This window comes from Pseudochaenichthys georgianus, chromosome 11, assembly GCF_902827115.2.
Source record: "Pseudochaenichthys georgianus chromosome 11, fPseGeo1.2, whole genome shotgun sequence".
NCBI classification, from domain to species: Eukaryota; Metazoa; Chordata; class Actinopteri; order Perciformes; family Channichthyidae; genus Pseudochaenichthys; species Pseudochaenichthys georgianus.
Genome location: NC_047513.1, coordinates 2,081,808 through 2,105,304, shown reverse-complemented (window position 1 = coordinate 2,105,304; position 23,497 = coordinate 2,081,808).

Sequence of the window (23,497 nt, the reverse complement as noted above, 5' to 3'; positions counted from 1 at the left end):
TTGAGGGGGTCCTGGAGGATCGATCTCTGAGGAGGCAGGCAGTAAACGGGGCACACCCTGGAGTCCAACTTGGGTTGAGGGGATCTTGGGGAAAAGTTCTCCGGAAAATCAAGCCAGTTGCCTTTAGGAGGTGCTATAACAACAAAAAACGAAACCTACATTAACATAGTGAATATTTTGCTCTGCAGCTGGATGAGAGCACGGATGTAGCAAATGTCGCAGAATTGCTTGCATACATCAGATTTATTTCAGAAGACAACTTTGTTGAGGAAATATTATTTTGCAAAGCACTGGAAGGTAGGACCACACGAAGAGACATTTTCCAAGTTTTAGATGAGTACATCATCTCAAACGGACTTGACTGGTCTCGTTGTGTGGGTGTGTACTCAGGTGGGGCAGCGGGGCTATGACCGGCAAAAAAAGCGGAGTGACAGCATTGATCAGGCAGAAGGCCCCACATGTAGTGGCAACACACTGCATGTTCCATCGCGAGGCACTTGTACACATCATTTAAAAAAAATTGCAACAGGAGGGTCCCCGCCAGAGGATAATGCTATATGGGGGTCCTTGGCATGGTAAAGTTTGAGAACCCCTGGGTTAAGTGACCCCTTCTCCCTATCAGATATTGGTTGTCAATAATATGCACCTTTACAATGGGTGATCCAAGGCCCCACATTTGTTTACACCCAATTATATTGTTTTTTCAAAATTAAATTAGCTATTTTTTATTTTTATTTAAACTCATACATCTTGGACTACACATAACAGTTATTTCCCCATAAAAAGTTCTCATATGGTAATATATGCTACAATGGTGAAACCAATACCTCAAATTGAAATATTTTGTTTAGAACTAGCTTTCCCTTCAAAATGACCTATATAAATAAATATGTGTCTGATTTTACGAGTGGTTACTAAAACTCTCCCTTTAAACTGTAGGTCAATGCTGTAAGAAATGAAAACACTACCAAATTCACACTTGAATAAAAACTCTAAAAGAATAATTTGTAAACATGATGAACAGATTGAAGAATATGTTCTACTCAGTACTCCTAATAGACCAGGCAGAATTTCAGAAAATGTGCTTATTTAAAGTGCTGAAGGCATTTTGTGTTTATTTATGCTATACAACATTTCTAGGGGTATTAAGGGGTGCTGAATCCACATCTGCTGTATATGAAGCTCAAACATTTCCTCAAAAAAGAGTTATCCAACATGGATCACCGCCTGGCTGAAATCTATTTTAGTACATTACTTTTTGACTAAACAAAGTACAAACTAGAATTAAATGTGTTTTAAATATATTTTAAATATGAAGCATTTTCATTGTGGGTTATACAAGAATATAATTGATTACATTTGATTATAACTAACTTTCGTTTTAATTATTCAACCTAATATGAAGATCTCAACACACAAAAGGACATCGTATTTACAGGGCTACATTTACATACCTAGAGACATTGACAAGTACCAACAGTATATTTATATCTCGCCCTGTCAATAAGCCTCACCTTCTTGGCAAAAACGTTGGTGTTAGGCGGTGTTATGCATGCCCACCGAGATATGCATGCACCTCGCGGGAGCGCGCACAACGTAAAGAAAAAACTCCCAGACATTTCAATGATCTGTGCGGCAAAGTACGGTTTGGAAACTATATCATTTCCTTTTGGAGGGCATGCATACAGTAACACGGCATAACACGGCAAACACCAGAGCCTCGCTGCGGGGAAACTTTGGCGCTGTTCCGAGTTTGTTCTAATCTGTCAAAATGACGGACTGCTTTCAGATTTTTCCGTCATTGTCAAAAAAAATATTCTGTTAACGCGACCACTGCTGTCCCAGCAACATCAGCACCAAGCGAGAGAGTTGTTTCCAGAGCAGGGGATATTGTAAACGCCCAAACATCCCAGCTTCTACCTGGACATGTGGACATGCTCATATTCCTAAAAACCTGTCTGATGATGCTGAGTGAGTGACTAGTGAGTTTGAGTTGAGTTACTTGAAAAACTAAAGTGAAACTCGATTTATTTTATTGCGGGCTCTGATTTTAATGTCTTTGTTTATTTGTGAGATGCAGTGGCACAAAGAAAATGCCTACTTTGTTTGGTAGTACTTTAGGTACACAAACACGCGTTGTTCTTGTTCCCGTCTGTTACTGTCACTTTATTGTTGACACTTTATTTAATAAAGAAAAATGTTCTTTATTTTTGAATATTGCGATAAATACCGTACCGTGAGTTTTTGGTATCGTTACATCCCTTCTGATGACTGCTGCAGGCATCAGCTGACCGTCTGGTGTGAAGCGACGTGACGCAGTTGGCACTTTAGTCCTTATACATTCAGATTGCGCACTAAAACAAATGGATGGGAACATGTTTAGCGAATGACAGAGATAATTGAATTGAAGGAGAGGGAGCCGAGGAGGAGGTATGGAGATGCATTAGGGAGGGGAGAGCGAGGGGTATGAGGGGGGTTGGGGATGTGAAGAGAGAGAGTGAGCATGGTCCGGGCTCTCTGCACTGTGGAGCCAATCCCAGACAGCAGGACACCGAGAGAGGACGGACTCTACAGCAGAGGGTAAACCTAGTGTGACCGCAGCAGGAGGCACAACAGAAGAAGAACAAGTAGAAGAAGAAGAAGAAGAAGAACAAGGAGGTTCATTTATTTTCTTGCACCATCAGCGCCAGGAGCCAACGGTGTCATTGCGACAGCCAAGGAGCACGAGCAGAGTGTGTGTGCTAGTGTGTGTGTGCTGAAGATTCCTCTCGGCTGCATTTGGAGTAACCCTGGGATTGTGATCAGGAGGAGATGCTCGCTGGTGTTTGGTCTGTGGCACCTCCTCTCACTCTCTCTCTCTCTCTCTCTCTCTCTCTCTCTCTCTCTCTCTCTCTCTCTCTCTTTCTCTCTCTCTCTCTCTCCGGTGCAGACGTCTTTGTGTGCTCGCTCTCTCGCACCCGGCTTGGTGGAGGGACCCCCGGTCTGCTCTCTCCTCTCTGCTGTGACTCTGCCGCGGCTACAACTGCCGCTCGCTGGCTCGCCCACGGAGAGCTGAAGCAGATGGGTGAGTGTGTGTGATTGAGTGAGTGTGTGTGATTGAGTGTGTATGTGGAACAGAGGGGAGTTGCTCTTTTCCTGCTCTCCTCTGCTGCTTTTCACCCCTGTCTTTTGTGGGTTATTCTCCTCACTTCTTCTCTTCCTCTGTGTTGTTGTTCCTTCATTTCCCTTCATCCATCCATCACCCCCCCTCGTCGACCATCCATCAGACAATCCGTGCCCCCCTTTTTCCATCATCTACCTTCCTCTTCCCCTTCGTTTCCACATTTTGCCTCTTCTCGTCCCACCTTCGTTCTTCTTTTTCACCAAAATCACTCATTTGCACCATCAGCCAAGCAAGCATGCAGGAAAATGCAACCACACACACACACACACACACACACACACACACACACACACACACCTATGCACGTATACATCCTAGCATAGTAACCTAGAAGACGTCTGAGAGGTTTCAGGCTTGACATAAAATCAACAGTCTTGAGTTGAACCCCAATAATCCCTCCATCACTCTCTTCATCCATCTATCCGCTGCCTCATCACCCCCTCCAATACACACCACCTCCACATCCTCCAACACATACCGCGACCCCCCTTTAACTCTTTCGAACTCAAAAAACCAAAACAGATGCACGCTCACACACACACTCTGATAAACGCCAGTCATGCTACAGTTAGCATATAGTGTGAGGAACTAATCATCAGCACACAGTGAATCTGACGGCTTCAGTCACACATACCCTCACACACACAGACACCAGGCGGGAAGTTGATTCATTCACGTGATAAATTATTCATGAGAGGAAAAGTGCTCACATCCTTAAACGTCCCATGTGGTCCAATTTGCAGCTGACATTTTTATTAATTGTTTGATTGGGTTGGAAACACTAGCCGGATGTTTAACACATCTTTCATCAGCTCCTGTTGGCCTTCATAGTGTCTGCAGGTCCAGACCAATGCGTGTGTGTGGCAGGATGAAGAGACTGGAGGCCTGATGTCAGTGTCCAACCTGTTGCCTATGAACTATCACAGGTTGTAATTTTGTGTGTTCAATAACAATAAATATCTGAGGGTTTCAAAATGCCAAATGCAGAGAACATTGGACGGTCCACTTGTTGGCAGTTTACAGTGAGGCCTTTCATTTCATGTGTGATTTGTTAAAGTGTTTGTCGTAACACTTCAGAAGATACGTTTTGACTGTACTTGGCTTAAATCAGAAACAAAGATTTCACAGTTTAACACAATTTAGTCTCAAAACAAGTTTTATTGTGGAATTGTATCTTCTAATGGTCATTTGTAGTTAACAGCACTAAATATGAACATCCAAAAAAAGCTATTAAATAGTCCTTAATTGGAGATTGTTCTATTTATTTTCAAGGTAAAAAAGAAACTTGCTATCATTCTTAAAATAAGTCTGTATGAAATAGCATTTTTTAACATGTTTTTGGTTAGATTCCCGAAATAAGGTCTGTGGTTAACACAAGATTAAGAGATGTTGACAATTTGTCCTACAACATAAAATACATCATTAAATGTAAATGTTTGTGATTGTCTGAAGCTCCTATGTGTCATGAACAAGATTAGCCGCCTTTAGCTTATCTGTGCTGAGGAGAAGCCTGGTGATTGAGTTTGTTTATAGCCAGACGTTAGCTTTGACTTCTATGGATTTCATTTGTGCTTCAGAAATCTTAAAGAGGTGTTAATACGAGGAGATGATCTGCTGAACCAAACCTGTAAGTATCGTAAAGGTTGGTTTGCCACAAAAAGAAGGTTTGTTTCTGCAATAGTCCAACATCGAGTGGAAATATCCCATTGCTGTCCGTCGAGAGAACCCTTGTAATGATGCTAACTTCTGGGTCTGAACGATACATCATCACTGCACCACTCCATAAGGACTCTCGCATTCAAGATTTTCATCCCTGACGCTAGCCAGTCAATAACGGAAATTAAGTGGTAACTACATTTTTACTTTTGTTATATTTGCACTTTTAAAACGCAATGTTTTGTGAGTGTGGGGTCACCAACATGTGACTGTGCTCAGCCCTTAACCTTTGCTAAGTTTTAAGCTTGATGCTCGTTTTTAGTTTAGTTCATATTAATAATTGCAGTGAATTGCAAATCAGTGTTCAGACCCACATTTGGTAACCAAAGCTTTAAGGCTTCTTTAATACCATGCTTGCAATATATTTTTCTATGTGCTTTAGCTAAATAAAATGTGTTTAAACTGGATGAAATGGACTTATTGCATACCTGAAGCAACAAAGTTCTGGAACATTGCTAATTTTAGCATCTCCACTTTTCCTTCTTTATATGCCTTTAGTTTGTACCCTCCACAACACAGCACATATTTAAGTGGTGTGTACAAGCCTGAGTGGGCTCCCCTGCAGGATGTTCTTTGCTGTGATTATGTGTAGTATGTGTACTTAAAGAGCCTGTGACACGAGTTTCCCCCATCATCCAAACCCATCCATTTGAGTACATATTGTCCCCTTGAAACCGTTACTGAACTGATTTTGGATATTTGTACTTTGATAACCATTAATCTGCCCTTCAATGTTGACCATCTTCTGGATCTTCTCGGGGATTCTTCAAGTCCCGCCAAATGATGTGTGACGTCATTGCGGGCACAGCGCTCCAGCTGCACCGTTCAGGATCCCAGCTTCTGCATGTAAACGCACGATGGCGCACACAGCAGCAAGCTCAGACAGCGATGACAGTTTAATTTTGAACGTGTCTGAGAGCTCATATGAGGCTGAAGGATCGGTTTATGCTGTATCTGTTAGAAGTTTAGGAATGAGGTGCGTCAATATGGGCGATCATACGGTCATGTAGGCAGTGGTGGACTGGGACTAAAAATCATCCCGGGACTCTCGACCGGCCCACTTCGGTACCACTAGTAAATTGTCAACGGGGGAGTGGGGGATGTGCTAGTGACTTATCCGACCGGCCCATCGGGATTCGTCCCGATAGCCAGTCCGCCACTGCACCCAGTCCAGCCCACGTAAACTGTCAATGGGGGGGGGGGGGGGCCTCGCTGCGGGGAAACGGTGGACCTAGTGTCCCGATCGGAGTGGGAATAATAATAATAATCATAATCCGTGCATTTTATCCGTTAATTTCCCCAACATTGTGGTAAAAAAAACACACGTTTAATCCATGTTGGTGTACTACAACTACAAAAAGCATCAGTTTGTTTTCTCATCGGGAAATGCAGACCGGCTCAAACAAACGATTTTTAATCATCATCCTCACGATCATTTAATGTATCATGTGTTCGCCGAATTAACATGAAAGCACTAAAACTACAACTACAAAAATAATCGGTTTGTTTTTATATCACATCCGACGGGAGGAAATTCAGCAGCTCTCACTACCGATTTTTAATCCTAATGTAATCATCATCTTCACCACGATCATTTATGTTTATGTCGCCGAATTGACATGAAAGCACTGACGAATATGAATATACTGTAGTCAACTTCATTACAGCGTTATTAACGTGCCTAAACTCAGTAATTTACCATTTCTACGCATGACAACACACTTTGTCCGTGTTTGGCTCTCTCGCCGCACAGTGAAGCGTTCCCGCATTGACGTCACTTCCGGCTTCCCCCAAAACTTCAAAAGGAGTCGAAGGAATTTCCCCGCGATGTTCGAAATTATTGATATTTATCGGAATGGTATCGCACCTTCTTTTTTAAGCTGACGGTTCGAGATGACTAGTAGCCCAATATTTCATTGCACAACAGTTGTTGGCAGGCTGTCACAGGCTCTTTAAGCGCTGCCAACAGCACTCTTTAACAAACAGCCTGCTAATTCAGTGTTTTGACAGCAGACGTTAACAGGCACTTACACACTTCCCACCATAACACACTAAACTGAAGGGCTTCTCAAGGGCAGAAAGATACACCTGTTAGCTGCTAACACTCACTATTTATCTGCTGAATGAAGAGTATGTCTTTAAGCCATGACTGAAAACCACTATTGTTCTGACCCTTGAGTTATTACATGTAATTGTGTCAAAGTGTCAAACACAGAAGGGACATGCTCCTGTGTAACTGAGTGAAGACCGAGCATGCTGTTATGAGAATCACAGCAATCATGAGCGTGTGAATGTGAGAATTGTATGATAAAACAATCAGACTGCGGCTAAAGTGGTTTTTTTGAGGTTTAATGTGTTCACTCTTTATTCTGAGTGTTAGCCTGCTGTTGTGACTGCGGGTGACTGGATGTGTTCTGCACAACAGGGACAAGAGGCTGTAGGTGGGAGTGTGTGTATAATTCCTTATGGGTGTTTGGTTCCCCATCTGCATTTGTGGAAAATGTAACGTGTGTATTCAGTATCAGTTTCAGGCTTTTGGATGTACTCCTCCAACCAGGAAGGTTTGCTGCACACTGACTCAACCTACACAGATCTGTCACACAGATCCAGCGCGGTGTGTGTGTGTGTGTGTGTGTGTGTGTGTGTGTGTGTGTGTGTGTGTGTGTGTGTGTGTGTGTGTGTGTGTGTGTGTGTGTGTGTGTGTGTGTGTGTGTGTGTGTGTGTGTTGTTCACCAGCAGTTCAGATGATATCGACTGCTCACATTCACATTACTGTAGATCAAGGTTAATGATTAAAATAATCAATACTTTTCTGGGTCATTTACCTCTCTTACAGAACATGTAATGATCAGAGACAGTATGTAAATACTTCAGTGTGCTGGTGTGTTTCACATCCAATTCAGACTTCGGAGCTTGTTCCCTGCAGATTGATTGTCAATAATGAATGCATGTGACACGCACACACCTCATTTTCAGTTCGAGCCTGTATAGTATATTAATCAAGAAACTGGGTACTATGGAAGAGTCTGGTGCAGTGCCTCTGGATTAGCTCTGCACTTGTTTACGATAGCACTGCTTCGGCGTACGCATCATGAGTGCAAAAACAGTAACCCTGCTGCGTGCTCACTAGCCAACCCAGTCTCACGGCATTTCGTGTTGTTTAGAGTTCTAGGTGAGGCCCCGATTAATTTATTCCGGTAAACTACTCTGACCTCACTAATTGACCCGACCGAAGTTACTGAGTCTATGTAAGTTTACTGCTTGGCTCAGATCCACCAAACGTCAGCAAGATCTCACCTCTGTTAACTCCCCGAAGAACCAGGTTCAATCAACTGCTGTTTCAATTCAGACAACTCTTTTTAATCTGTTTAAGCGATCCCGAAGGATTTTGGTATCAGTAAATGGGGTGTGTTCCTACCTAAACATGTGTGTGTGGCAGGGTGCAATCTTACCTTTGAAGCAAGAGAGGAGAGCACAGGTGTCCTTTAAGTTGTCCCAGTCCAAAAGGTGGGATCAGTTTATTTGAAGAAAAAATAATAGGTCCAAACCAGTACAGAGTCTTTACCTTTTAACACATTATAATCATACAAAACATATCAAAATGGGGTTATATATTTTTTATCTAAAACCTTAATTCATATTCATTCAAAAGCCCAAATCATGTATTCCAGATCGTTCTATTAACTTTCCAGCATAGAACCCAAATCATGTATTCCAGATCGTTCTATTAACTTTCCAGCATAAAACCCAAATCATGTATTTCAGATCGTTATAGCAACTTTCCAGCATAAAATCATGTATTCCAGATCGTTCTATTAACTTTCCAGCATAAAACCCAAATCATGTATTCCAAATCGTTATAGCAACTTTCCAGCATAAAATCATGTATTCCAGATCGTTCTATTAACTTTCCAGCATAAAACCCAAATCATGTATTCCAGATCGTTCTATTAACTTTCCAGCATAAAACCCAAATCATGTATTCCAAATCGTTCTATTAACTTTCCAGCATAAAACCCAAATCATGTATTCCAGATCGTTCTATTAACTTTCCAGCATAAAACCCACCGAGAGCCGTCTAACCCAGCTCTGAAAGACAGAGCCTACCGGGAGAGAGTGTACCAGGGGTTTCCCCCCCTCTCCCCGACGAAATCCAAAAAAGCCAGTCTTTTTATGCTCAAAAAACCGGATAGAAAACCCACAAACACCTCCTCTAGACCCAACCAACATCTTCTATTGGCTCTGGCATAAGACACACCTTCCCAAGTTTGTGTAAAACAAAACATGACTAGACATATTCTATGACTATGACATAACCACCTTTTGAGGCCTCAATGTGTTTCTCCTTAAGTCTGGAGCCCCCCTCCCTGCTGTGAGAGGAGAGGGAAGAAACTGCCTACTCTCTTATCAGAGATTAGGGCATAAATCATTTTTAGGCCTTACACTCAACTTAACAAACCACTTTGTTTTGTTTATGCTGTAAATATAGAAAAACCTAAAATATGAAGCATTTTCATTGTGGGTTATACAAGAATATAATTGATTATATTTAATTATAACTAACTTTCGTTTTAAGTATTCAACATACTATGAAGCTGTCAACAGTGTTCACCAACACGATTTTTAATCTATTGATTCGTGTTCACCAACACGATTTGCCCCTTTTGATTTGCCCCTTTTTTTCGTGTTGCACAGCACGATTTTAAAAGCAATGTATTTCTACTGCCTGCACCACGTCTTTTTCTCCGGTCGGGTCGAGGAAGACCGGAAGCTGTGTGGTTCATAAAAACATGTTCTTACTCAATATCAAGCCACAGTTATTGCTTTTATTTGAGATCGTATAATTTCTGACTTTTGTTGCCGTCTGTATTTTTTAAATCTTTTCTTCCTTCTAATTTGTTATTCTTTTCAAAATAACACACTGTTATTTACTCACCAATAACACTCAATTATCCTTGCTTTTATTTATTGGTTTGATTCCATAATCTCGGGCTTTTTTGGCGTCCGTCAGGAACTGAATTTCAAAATAAAAATAACTGGAAACAGACGTAGGCATTTCGAGCGATTACCCAAGATCCTCAGCTATGGTTTTAAGCTCGCTTATTGGATGTTTTAGCCGCAATGCATGCTGGGATTTGGTGTTTATATGATATGAAATCCGGAAAACATTTTAAAAGAATAAAATAATACTTAATTCCGAATGTTCTTGCTTCTCTCTTTGAAAGTCATCACATAATGGCATTGTAATACACGGTTCGGCTGCATTGTATATTACAGATCTGCCGTAGTTCTTTATTTATAGAGCCCTGATGAGAAGACCTTTGGAAAAACTGAGAAAATGCCGCCGAAACTGAATACTTGACGTGGATCATAAATATATTCAACAATTAGACAACATCTTCAATTTCTCTTCACACAATACGTCTCCTTGCAGTATCAACACTAATTCGGCTGACTTTTACATTTGATCTAATTCACAGATAGGTTATATTTACACCATAACGGTGCACAGCTGATAGAAAAGGACTGTAGTTTTTAAAGATATTACTGATTTTCTTTGAATGTAAGAATGTAAATACTGAGTCTGAAATAGTATAGCAATATGCTGTAAAATTATGTGAAAGCATGAATAAAACGTGTCCTACACTAATAATACAAAGTTATTATGGCTGTGTGTACCTTGTGTGCACCGCCTAGTGGTTAAAGCACGTTATTGAATTATTGTTTTTATGCGTTATAATATAACACATAAAAACAATAATGTACTCTTAATATTTTTTTCATCAAATAGAAATATAGAATATAAAAAATCAAGAAGATACTATAAGTGATCTCTACAATAAAACAGTTTAGTGCAGGATGTACAAAGATATTAATAGGAGGAGGTGCAAAACAGAAAAACGAATTAACCTTTATTTAAACATTAAATAACAGATTAAGGTCTTCTTTTAAATAAGAAAAAAACTTTGGGGGTATCTATCTACAGATAAATATTAAGCCTGACAAATTACTTAACGTCTAATATATTGCTTTCCTGCAATGTTAACTATGTTGAAGCACTTATTTTAACTGATATTATACATATGAATTATACTCTTATGTATGTAGATAGAATAAGAAATGTGCAGAATATGAATATGTGGTGGAGGTACACACATATTGATAGATGTCTTGTAATGCACTGTTGAGGAACCTGTGACCCAAGTGTTTCATTCATTGCATAACTACACCGTAGTTGTGTATATGATATGTCAATAAACCTTTGAAATTCTTGAAAGGGATGTGCAAAATAGCCATAATATACAGTCTTTAATTAACTATTAGTAGAGAATAACGAGTAATGAATATACTTTATTACTCGTTTCCATTCATGTCAATTGCAGATACATGTTTAGTCTTCTCAAGCACCAACTATCAAATATCTCTCCTGATTGTTGGCACTTGACAATCACCTTACCTGCATTTTACTCAGGTCACGTGTAACTAAATCTGATTTAAGGGTTGTTTATATTTCACATAATTAATCAGAATCTGCAAAGTAACTCAAATAAATGCAGTGGAGTAAAAATACCAGCTTAACCTCTGAATTGTAGTGGAGTAGAATTACAAAGTAACAATGAGCTGTCATGTGGGTATATATTAATGCTATATATTAATGCTGCGCATTATGGACACAAGCGATTTTCACCCATTTATTAATTATATGTTTTACATTTGATAACACCAATGTGTTTAATACTGGCAACTTCTAATTGTGGGGAAAACGAAAACGTTCAGTAGAGACGTCCCATAGAACATTTTGCGAAACACAATAGCCAGCATGTGTAGTTCTGGGGGGGCGTTCGATTCCAGTTTTGGATAGTCTGGCGTGGTTTCGTTCCATTTCACACAGCTGTTTGACGCTCTGCGTAACCTTACGGGAACTGTAGTCCTAAACGATAGCTGGGGATTATGGGTAGTGTAGTGTCTTCGGCCATCCTAAACTCAGAAATGTTGACAATCGCAATGATGCTCGAAATGTCCCTTATAGGCCTACGTCTGTTTCCGGTTATTTTTATTTTGAAATGCAGTTCCTGACAGATGCCAAAAAAGCCCGAGATTATGGAATTAAACCAATAAATAAAAGCAAGGATAATTGTGTGTTATTTTGAAAAGAATAACGAATTAGAAGGAAACAAATATTTAAAAATGCAGATTTCCGTATTAAGATTAAGATGAACTTTTATTAATCCCTCGTGGGGAAATTGTTTCTCTGCATTTGACCCATCCTAGTGTTAGGAGCAGTGTGCAGCCATTTTGAACGGCGCCCGGGGAGCTCTAAGCTGAGGCTCTAAGCCCAATTTATTGTCTGAGTCCCATTTATTTTCCTCACAGACGGCAACAAAAGTCCGAAATTATACGATTTAAAAATAAAAGCAATAATTGTGGCTTGATATTGAGTAAGAACATGTTTTTATGAACCACACAGCTTCCGGTCTCCCACGACCCGACCGGAGAAAAAGACGTGCTGCAGGCAGTAGAAATACATTGCTTTTAAAAAATAAATGTATCAATAGATTAAAAATCGTGTTGGTGAACACGAAATGCCGTGAGACTGGGTTGCACTAGCGCACCCCCCCCCCCGTTCATAAAGTCAAGTACCCCTCACTCAAAAGGTCCGGTTTATTTCATTTTAAGGATGCGCACCAAGCAACATCTCCAGGTGCTCCTTTGAGAACCAGGGAAAAAAAGTTATATGCACCCCTGGTAATGGTGAGTTTGGTAACGGTAGCTTAGCCTAGCCTGATCAATCCGATCTCCATTGAGGCATTTAAAAAAGTGTTTTGCCTGTCGCCATGTGGAAACAGTCGCAAAAGCATTAATTCATAGATTTTAGTCATCAGTATCAGTATGTAGTTATTCCAGCATCATTTTGATAGGTGTATTTCAATTACATTAACGTAAAATATGTTTATTTTGTTGTTGGTATCTACATGGAGATAGGCTCCGCCTCCTTGACAGTGGGTCTAGTTCGAATGACGTGAGTAAACACAAATGATGCCACGGTCAAACCTGCACGAGTAAAGCGATGCAAATCTTCGCTTCGTGTCCGGTGTGAGCGAACGTTCAGTCTTCGAGTGACAGAACGACACAGAGCGAGGCACCAGAAAGGGAAGGTGATAAAACAGAGATATTAAAGGAGAGGTGAGAACATGCTGGTGACTGATGGAGTTGTAAATTCTCTCCAAATGGCGGTGGAAGATATCAGGAGCTCAGACTTTTGTCTCTGCGTGGCTTCAGTTTATTAACCATCGTGATGCCAACAGTTATATATCACCTTTCACCCCTCAGCCTGTCCTCTGCTCGGCTGGTACGGAGGAGCATTCATCATGCCTCCACGCCAGATGACATCAGTTAGAAAGTCGATCACTGCCGTTTGAAAAGCCATTCTCACAGCGGATATGGCAGAATGAGCCGTCACAGTTTATGTCGGAGGAGAGAGGGATGTCAGGCCTCACACGTTTATGTCGTAATTAGAGTAGGGTGACCAGACGTCCCCGTTTACCGGGGACAGTCCCCGTTTGTATTGGCCTGTCCCCGGTTGAAATTGCCCCCGAAAATGTCCACGTTTTTTAATATACGTTAAAAACACATAGCAACGTGAAATAAAACGTTTCATGACAGGAAACTTTGGTTAAACACTACAGACTGTAGTCAAGCCAGCCCCCACTTCGGAAAAACAGTCAAGCCAGCCCGCACGTTGTATTGCGGTGCGCGAATATCCTATGCATTAATTACGGTAGAGGCCTGTAAAAACTGCCTTCAAAATAAAAGGGTTTACTCGGTCAATAACAAATATACCTAAAATACACACCAAACATATTCATATATACTGGAGCTTAAATTAAGAAATATGTACTATATAATGTGATAATGTGAATAATTTAAAACAAACTACGTATAACTACCACATTATAACTGAGTGAATGTAAAATGTAAGTATACAGTCATGAAGACATATCTGACATTTCCACTGGGTGACTAATTTCAATTGATGTTGACACCATCTCATAACACTCCTAAAGGCAAGGCACGTTTATTTATATAGCACTTTTCAACACAAGGCAATTCAAAGTGCTTTACCAAAAATGACATTAAGAAAATGGCATTTAAAATCAGTCATTAAAAAGAAAAGCTAATAAAATAAACATTAAAAGAAAAAATACATGGATAAAAGTTACAGTGCAGTCTAAGATATGAATAGTTAAATTAAGTCTTTAGTCTAGATTTAAAAGTAGTCATAGTTGCAGCGGACCTTCAGGTTTCTGGGAGTTTGTTCCAGATATTTGGAGCATAATAACTGAACGCTGCTTCTCCATGTTTAGTTCTGACTCTGGAGACAGAAAGCTGACCAGTCCCTGAAGACCTGAGAGATCTGGATGGTTCATAATTTAGCAGAAGATCAGCAATGTATTTTGGGCCTAAACCATTCAGTGCTTTATAAACCAGCAGCAGTATTTTGAAATATATTCTTTGACACACAGGAAGCCAGTGTAAAGACTTCAGAACAGGAGTGATGTGATCCACTTTCTTAGTGTTAGTGAGGACTCGAGCAGCGGCGTTCTGAATCAGCTACAGCTTCCTAATAGATTTTTTAGTGAGACCTGTAAATACACCATTACAGTAGTCCAGTCTACTGAAGATAAAAGCATGGACAAGTTTTTCCAAATCCTGCTGTGACATTAATCTTTTAATCATAGATATATTCTTTAGGTGATAGTAGGCTGATTTAGTAACTGTTTTAATGTGACTGTTGAAACTCAGGTCAGAGTCCATGACTACACCTAGATTTCTGGCTTTATCTGTTGTTTTGAACATTGCAGACTGAAGCTCAGCGCTAACTTTTATACGTTCTGCCTTGGCTCCAAAAACTATTACCTCAGTTTTATCTTTGTTTAATTACATTACATTGCATTTAGCTGACGCTTTTATCCAAAGCGACTTACAATAAGTACATTCGACCAGGAAGACACAACCTTGAAGAAAACAGAATCATATAAGTACATCAGGTTTCATAGAGCCAAGTATTTCAAGTGCTACTCAACTGGCTATAGATAAGCCAGTCCTTTATTAGTATATAAGTGCTCTGTTAGCAGTTCTTTGTTAGCAATTCTATCGGTCGAGGTGGAGTCGAAAGAGATGAGTTTTCAGTCTGCGCCGGAAGGTGTGTAAGCTTTCTGCCGTGCTGATGTCAATGGGGAGCTCATTCCACCATTTTGGAGCCAGGATAGCAAACCCACGTGTTTTGCTGATGGGAACTTGGGTCCCCCTCGCAGCGAGGGTGCCGCGAGTCGTTTGGCTGATGCAGAGCGTAGAGCACGCGCTGGGGTGTACAGTTTAACCATGTCCTGGATGTAGGAAGGGCCAGATCCATTCGCAGCATGGTACGCAAGTACCATTGTCTTGAAGTGGATTCTAGCAGTTACCGGAAGCCAGTGGAGGGAGCGGAGGAGCGGAGTGGTGTGGGAACATTTAGGAAGGTTGAAGACCAGACGAGCCGCTGCATTCTGAATGAGCTGCAGAGGTCGGATGGCACATGCAGGTAGACCAGCCAGGAGGGAGTTGCAGTAGTCTAGGCGTGAGGTGACGAGAGCCTGGACCAGAACCTGCGTCGCTTTCTGGGTCAGCTGGGGACGTATCTTCCTGATGTTGTAAAGTGTGTATCTGCAGCAACGGGTTGTAGCAGCGATGTTTGCAGTGAAGGACAGGTTGTTATCTAGGATCACACCCAGATTCCTTGCAGTCGGGGTCGGGGAAACAACGGAGGTGCCGATGTTGATAGTCAGGTCAAGCGTGGGACAATCTTTTCCCGGAAGGAAAAGCAGTTCAGTCTTGTCAAGGTTGAGCTTGAGATGATGAGCGGACAGCCACTGAGAGATGTCAGCTAAACAAGCAGAGATGCGTGCGACGACCTGGGTCTCTGAGCGGGGAAAGGACAGAATTAATTGGGTGTCATCAGCGTAGCAGTGGTATGAAAAACCATGCGGGCTAATGACAGATCCGAGCGAGTTTGTGTACAGTGAGAAGAGGAGGGGACCAAGAACAGAGCCCTGAGGGACCCCTGTAGTTAATTGACAAGGGTCGGACTCAGACCCTCTCCAAGTTACCCTGTAGGTACGGTCTTTGAGGTATGAGGTGATGAGGGAAAGTGCAGAGCCTGAAACTCCAAGTTATTGGAGAGTGTGAAGGAGGATCTGATGATTCACCGTGTCGCATGCAGCAGACAGGTCCAACAGGATGATGACAGAGGAGAGGGAGGCTGCTTTAGCCGTGTGCAGTTCCTCAGAGACAGCAATGAGGGCAGTTTATGTGGAGTGACCTGCCTTGAAACCAGACTGGTGCGGATCCAGAAGGTTGTTCTGATGGAGATAACAGGAGAGTTGTTTAAAGACAGCGCGTTCAAGTGTTTTAGACAGGAACGGGAGGAGAGAGACAGGCCTGTAGTTTATAACATCAGACGGGTCGAGAGTGGGTTTCTTTAGGAGAGGGTTTACTCTTGCCTCCTTGAGACTGTTTGGAAAGTGACCAGAAGTTAGAGAAGTGTTGATGAAATGGGTGAGAAACGGTAGAATATCAGGAGCGATAGTCTGAAGGAGGTTTGAAGGGATAGGGTCCAGAGGACAGGTGGTAGGGCGGGCAGAGGTAATGAGGGTAAGAACCTCACTTGGAGAGAGAGGGGAAAAGGAGGTTAGTGTGCGGGTGAAAGGAGGGTCTGGTGACCCAGCGGTGAGTAAAGGTGAGTCAGAAAAAGAAGAGCGAATATCATCAACCTTTTTTTCAAAGTGGTTAACAAAGTCGCTTGACAGAAGTGAGGAGGGGGGAGGGGCTTTGGGAGGGTCCAAGAGGGTGGAGAAGATGAAAAATAGTTTTTTAGGATTGGAATAGGAAGATTGGATCTTATCTTGAAAGAAAGTGCTTTTTGCCTGAGAGATCGAAGCAGAGAAAGAGGAGAGGAGAGCCTGATAGGTTAGGAGGTCGTCGCAGTGTTTGGATTTCCACCGTTTCCGCTCTGCTGCCCTAAGGACGGTTCTATTAGCACGCAGTGTGTCATTTAGCCAGGGAGCAGGAGGGGACTGATGAGCCTGCCGAGATGTGAGAGGACAGAGAGAGTCCAGAGATGGTGAAATTGTTAGGTAAATGTGTGTGTCATCTGCATAGCTATGGTAACTTATTTTGTTGTTCTTCATTATCTGAGCCAGTGGTAGCATGTAGACGTTAAAGAGAAGAGGCCCCAAAATGGAGCCTTGGGGAACCCCACATGTCAACTCAGATGTGTATTTACCTATAGAAACAAAGTTTTTTCTGTCCTTTAAGTAGGATTCAAACCAATTTAGAACTGTTTCCGAAAGTCCAACCCAGTTATCCAGTCGGTCTAGTAATATGTTGTGGTCAACAGTGTCAAACGCAGCACTGAGATCTAATAATACTAACACTGAAGTTCTGCCACTGTCTGTGTTTAAGTGGATGGCATTGAATATATTTACAAGAGCAGTGTCAGTGCTGTGGTTTGGACGAAAGCCTGACTGGAACACATCGAAACAGTTATTTAAATGCAGAAATTACTCAACTGTTGAAAAACAACTTTTTCAATGATCTTACCTAGAAATGGGAGGTTTGATATGGGCCTGTAATTGTTCATTACTGAAGCGTCTAGATTATTATTTTTTAAGAGCGGTTTAATGACTGCAGTTTTCAGGGCCTGTGGAAAAACACCTGAGTGAAGAGATTTGTTTACTATATAAAGTAGATCTGAGGCCATGCAAGGCAAAACATATTTGAAAAATCCTGTTGGAATAATATCAAGGCAGCAGGAGGAGGATTTCAGAAGTTGAATAATAATTTTTTCATTAATCTGATGGAATTGTGTCATGGTGTTTGAATTGATTTTAAGTGGACACAGGGACAACACATTTGCTCTACCTGATGCAGAGGCACTGACTGCTTGTCTGATTTTCTGAATGGTGTCAGTGAAAAAGGAGGCAGAATCATTGCATGCCCTGGTGGATAGAAATTCAGAGGCTACTGACACTGGGGGGTTAGTTCGTCTGTCGACGGTAGCAAACAAGGCACGTGCGTTGTTTTTGTTTTTGGTAATGATGTCAGAGAAGAACGATTGTCATGCGTTTTTCAATTCCAAATTATAAAAGCCAATTCTCTCTTTATAGATTTCAAAGTGAACCTGGAGATTTGTTTTTCGCCACCTGCGTTCAGCTTTTCGACATTCCCTTTTTTCTGTTTTCACGGTCATGGCCTTTCTCCATGGAGATATTTTCTTGCCAGACACTTCCTTTACCTTAGTTGGAGCAATGGCATCTATAACATTTTTAATTGTTGAATTACAATGATCTACTAGCTCATTTACTGAGATGTTAGCAGGGGCAAGTGTGGAAGAAAAATTCTGAGTAAACATTTCCCTAGTATTTTCAGTTAAATATCGCTTTGTGGTTACCTCTTTTTGAACATTTTTGTGAACAGAAATAGAGCTCTCAAAGAAAACACAGGAATGGTCAGAGAGTGCAACATCAGTCACCACAACCTTAGAGATATTTAGACCCTTTTAGATAATTAAGTCCAGAGTGTGCCCCTTATTGTGCGTGGGCTCCGTCACATGATGAGTCAGTCCATAGTTATCAAGAACACAAAACAGTTCTTTAGCCCCTCTGTCCTGGTGGCTAAAATAACATTACTTTCTGAAGCACAATTTAAAATGTATGCTGTTTAAAATCTCAAATTAGATCTATTGTCCATCTATATTTTGATTATTATTTAATGGAAACCGTCCATAATCAAAGAGTCATTTGAAGTCAATCAAATACTTATTTCACTCCAGGGTGATAGCAGGAGACCCCATCTAGTCATTCAGAGAAAATCAGGACAATCTGATGTAGAGTTTCAAAATAAAATACTTTTGAAATCTCATATGGGCTATCGTCCTTCTGTTTTTATACAAGAACAAATAAAAAACTGTCAAATTATCAAAGACTTATTTCACTCCAGGGTGATAGCAGGACACCCCATCTAGTCACTCAGAGAGAATCAGGACAATCTGATGTAGAGTTTCAAAATAAAATACCTTTGTAGTCTCATATATGAGCTATCATCCCTCTATTTTTAGATAAGAATAAAACAAAAACTATCCCGTATCAAAGACTTATTTCACTTCAGGATGATAGCAGGACACCCCATATAATCACTCAGAGAGAATCAGGACAATCTGATGTACAGTTTCAAAATAAGACCTTTGAAGTCTCATATATGAGCTATCGTCCTTCTGTTTGTATCCAACAGTTAAAATGTTCCAATTACATTGAAGCAGAATTGTCCTCCTTTTTTCTTTAACAGTGAAGAAAAATGGATATGTTAATGAGATTTTGCCCGCAAAACTAAAAATGTCCCCAGTTTTAATTTTGAAAATCTGGTCACCTTAAATTAGAGCGTATATGTGGTCAGCCTTTTACGAAGAGGATTTAAGAGGGATGATTGGAGGTGCGGAGGGAGATGAAGTGCTGGCTTTTAATTGGAGGCTTCCTCCTTTCAGTTAGCTGGAAGGATGAAATGAAGTTACAAAAGACCAATATGATAGATCATAGAGAGACTCGAAGAAGAGAACATTTTCAATAGCACCAGTGTTGGAAGTACAATTACCATAATCAATATCATAAATACTCCATTACAAGCTTATGTCCTGATTTTAAAATGTTATCTAAGTAATAGTACTAAAATATCAAATAATCATACTGCACAATGGGACATTTCAGAACTATATTGAGTACAGCATGAATTATTATATAAATGTATCAAAAGTAAAAGTACTAGTTAAGCAGAATGGCTTTTTTCACAGTATTATGATGGTTATCATATTATCCTGTTTTTATACATGTTAGAGCATTTTATTGTAGTTTGTCAATGTGGAAATACTCTGTAGAATAGTACAGTAATGCATTACACCAAATCAGCGTACAGTATCATGTGTTTTTATATGTACAAAGTAAGTAGTAAAGTGAGTGTTAAAATTAATAGTACGATATTAGAATCAAAAGTCCAATATTTACCTTTATAAAATAGCAGAGTAGAAGTATGAAGTAGCTTTAAATGTAAATACTCAAATAAAGTACAGATATGTCAAAAAAGAACTTGGGTCAAATACTTGAGTAAATGTACTTAGTTACTTTCCAACACTGAATAGAATACAAAAATGTTTTGCTAATCTGAATTAGCAGCAAAAATCAATTTGTAACATTTTAAATACAGGACTGTTACTTGTAACAGAGTATCCGTACACTCTTGTACTTGTACTTTTACTGAAGTACAAGATCTGAGTACTTCTACTTTTACTGAAGCTCTCTGTCTGAAGGAGCTGTGTCGAGTGCGTCCTCACAGTGTTCTGACTGCATTAGTTATTCTCTCCATGTGTTGGTCTGCTCAGCATTCAGGTCAGCAGCAGTGGCTTTAGAGTGGCTCGTTTTATAGACCTGTCACTTCCAGCTGGGCCAAAGATGGACTCCTGCTGCCGAGACACAAATGTGATTTAAAGCCTAATGAATTGTTTGTTTATCTCATAGATCCTACTCTAAACGGGACCATTATTTACAAATGAACAACATGATGCATTGAAGAAGACTTGAAATTAGCATTTGAGACTATAAACTCATTGTACAACTGTTTACTGAGCTAATTAATCGAGTGAGATGTACTGTAGGCACATTTTCTCATAGACTTCTATACAAACTGACTTATTTCTGCAACCAGTAGACAGCGGTGGAAGAAGTACTCATATCTTGTGCTTTATTAAAAATAGAAGTACCAGAGTGTAGAAATACTCTGTTACGAGTAAAATACCTGCATAGAGTGCCACAGTGACGTGTCCTAAAACCCGGAAGTAAGCTTATTCCGGTTCCCTCGACAAAATGCAATTTCTCCATAGGATTTTGGAAAATAGCTCGAAATAAGGTCTGTGGTTGACACACATTTAAGAGACGAATCACGTTTTGTTCAGTAAAAGACCTGTAGGGTAGACATGTGGAGATTATCCGACTGAACAAAAATTGCATTTTGTCGAGGGAACCGGAATAAGCTTACTTCCGGGTTTTAGGACGCGTCACTGTGGCACTCAAAATGTTACTGAAGTAACGATACGTCCACACTGCTCTGTCGCGTGCTTCAACGGAGACGCTTCCCATTCACTTTGAATGGGGTGACGTCAAGCTTTGCCGAACTGCATTGTGGTTCCGTCGCGTCGCTTTTACTCCGTTGCTCGCTTCGAAAGTTGAGAAAAGTTCACCTTTTCAAGCGTCGACGGAAGCGCTAGCCAATCAAATCATATGCCAGTACAAGCGCTAGCCAATCAAACCACGTGCTTGTGTGTCCGGGCGGGAGATTAATGTGATTGGTTGTTGGTCGCGCACCAGACACGCCTACCGGCAAGCTTCAACGCGACGGAGAGCCGTGTGGAAGTACAAAAGTATTGGCATCAAAATCTAGTTAAAGTAGCGACAGTAAAAGTAGTCGTTGTGCAGATTGGTCCATTTCAGAATAATATATATGATATGTTTTATAATGATTGATCATGAAAGTGTTCTCAAAGCTGGTGAAGGTGCAGCTAGTCTGAAGTACTTTGTAGACTGCAGGGTAGCTGGTGGATTTACTCCAGGTGGAACTAAAGTCTGATTCAACACTTGATTATATTTCACATCATTCATCCACATCCGTGAAGTAACTAAAGGGATTAAATACATGTAGTAGAGTAGAAGTACACCATGTACCTCTGAACTGTAGTGAAGTAAATCTACTACTAGTTACTTTACACTTCTGTCAATAAAGTTCCCCCATTTTGAACACGAGAATGCAACCTGAATATCCATTACAATATGGTAGACACACAAGCACACACACACATACCTGTATTTGTGACTTGTAAAGTCACAAGTATTGTGGGGACACATTGACACATTGTGTTAAGTCCTCAGATGCAAGATGAGTCCCTATAATAATAATAATAATAATAATAATAATAATAATATTAATAATAATAATAACAATAATGAAGCTTTAGCACAAACTTTTTTTCACACATGCAGAATAGCAACATAATAAAACAATTCAAGGGATACAAGGAAGTAAAAAGTACTATAATAAAAATAGAATCAAATCAAATAAATAATGAGAAGACATAAAACGAAATTAATAAATACAATCATTTTTGGTAACACGTTATATTAAGGTACACACATTAACCATCAACTAGTTGTTAATTAACATGCATATTAGCAGTATATTGGCTCTTTATTAGTCATTATAAAACACTTATTAATGCCTTATTCTACATGACCATATTCTACAAGTAATACGCCATTAGTTGAGAGCTTTTCCTCAATAAACCTCTAATTAGTGCTTATGTATTGCAAGTAAGGAAGTTGTTGTACATGAGTTTGGGTCTTAATATGCTCTGCTCAATATGGGCCTAATAAGGCAGTAGTACCACAAGAATAGTAATTCTCCCATAATAACTCTTAAAGGTGGGGTAGGTAATTCACTTCAGAAACACTTTTTGTTATATTCCATGGAATGCTCTTAACATCCTGATAGCAATGAATACATGAAATGCTTTGACAATAAATACATAAAACAAATTCATCTGTGGAAGCCATGACGCTGTAAAAAGCACGACCAATTATTTGAGCCGGCCCGGCTAAAGTAACTGGATGGCCTACCTGCCTGTCAGCCTTCCATCTCGTGCACAAACTTATCTCGTGCCCTCATTGGTCATGTGCATGTTCGTGTGTGTTGGAGGAGGGGCTCTGTGAGGAAGTGGCAGATTTTTTTCGGCTGCGTACTTTCAAATTCTAGCGCACTCGAGCTGGTTTCTCCATTCTTACCTTTAACAAATATGTGACCTGCTCCATTGAAATCAGTCGCTTTGACCCGAAGACACATTTTGAGTTGTATACACTGTTGGAAAGAGGAGATTCATAGCTTTTTAATGATATCAGGATTGTTGTTGTACTCCAAATATTATGCAAAATATGTCACATTATATAATGACTGTCACCGAGTCATCATTTTGAGAAAAAGGCCTTCAAAGTTTTCTCTTCTCTGGAATCCATCGATCTGATTGATTAGCGGAGCAAATGATCAAAATACTACGGAGGGAAGATATTTTCGTTTGGATTACTGGTCTGGGGGAAGCTCGTGAGTGTGTGTGTATGTGTGCGTGTGTTTGTGTATTTTTGCGTTTGTGTATATTGTGTTTGTTTCCCGGGGAAAACCCTCACGAGAAACACCGGCTGTTGTTATGCCTGCTGTGACGTCAAGCTACTCCGTTATCCGCTTGTAATTATGCCGATGCTTCAAAGTTGTATTTATCATCTGAATTTGCCGAAACAAATTTAATATTCTGAAAGCCAAGACTTTGTTTAAATGAAATCAGATGAAAACAAACTGTAATGGACCCTGCCGTGTTATCTATGATTACCATACGCCTTACATTCATAATTTCAGCGGAGGGAGGGGAAGCAGCAAGACATGAAACTATAAGTGTTAATTGTGTCTAAATAACAAAAAAATTAGGTATTTATATCT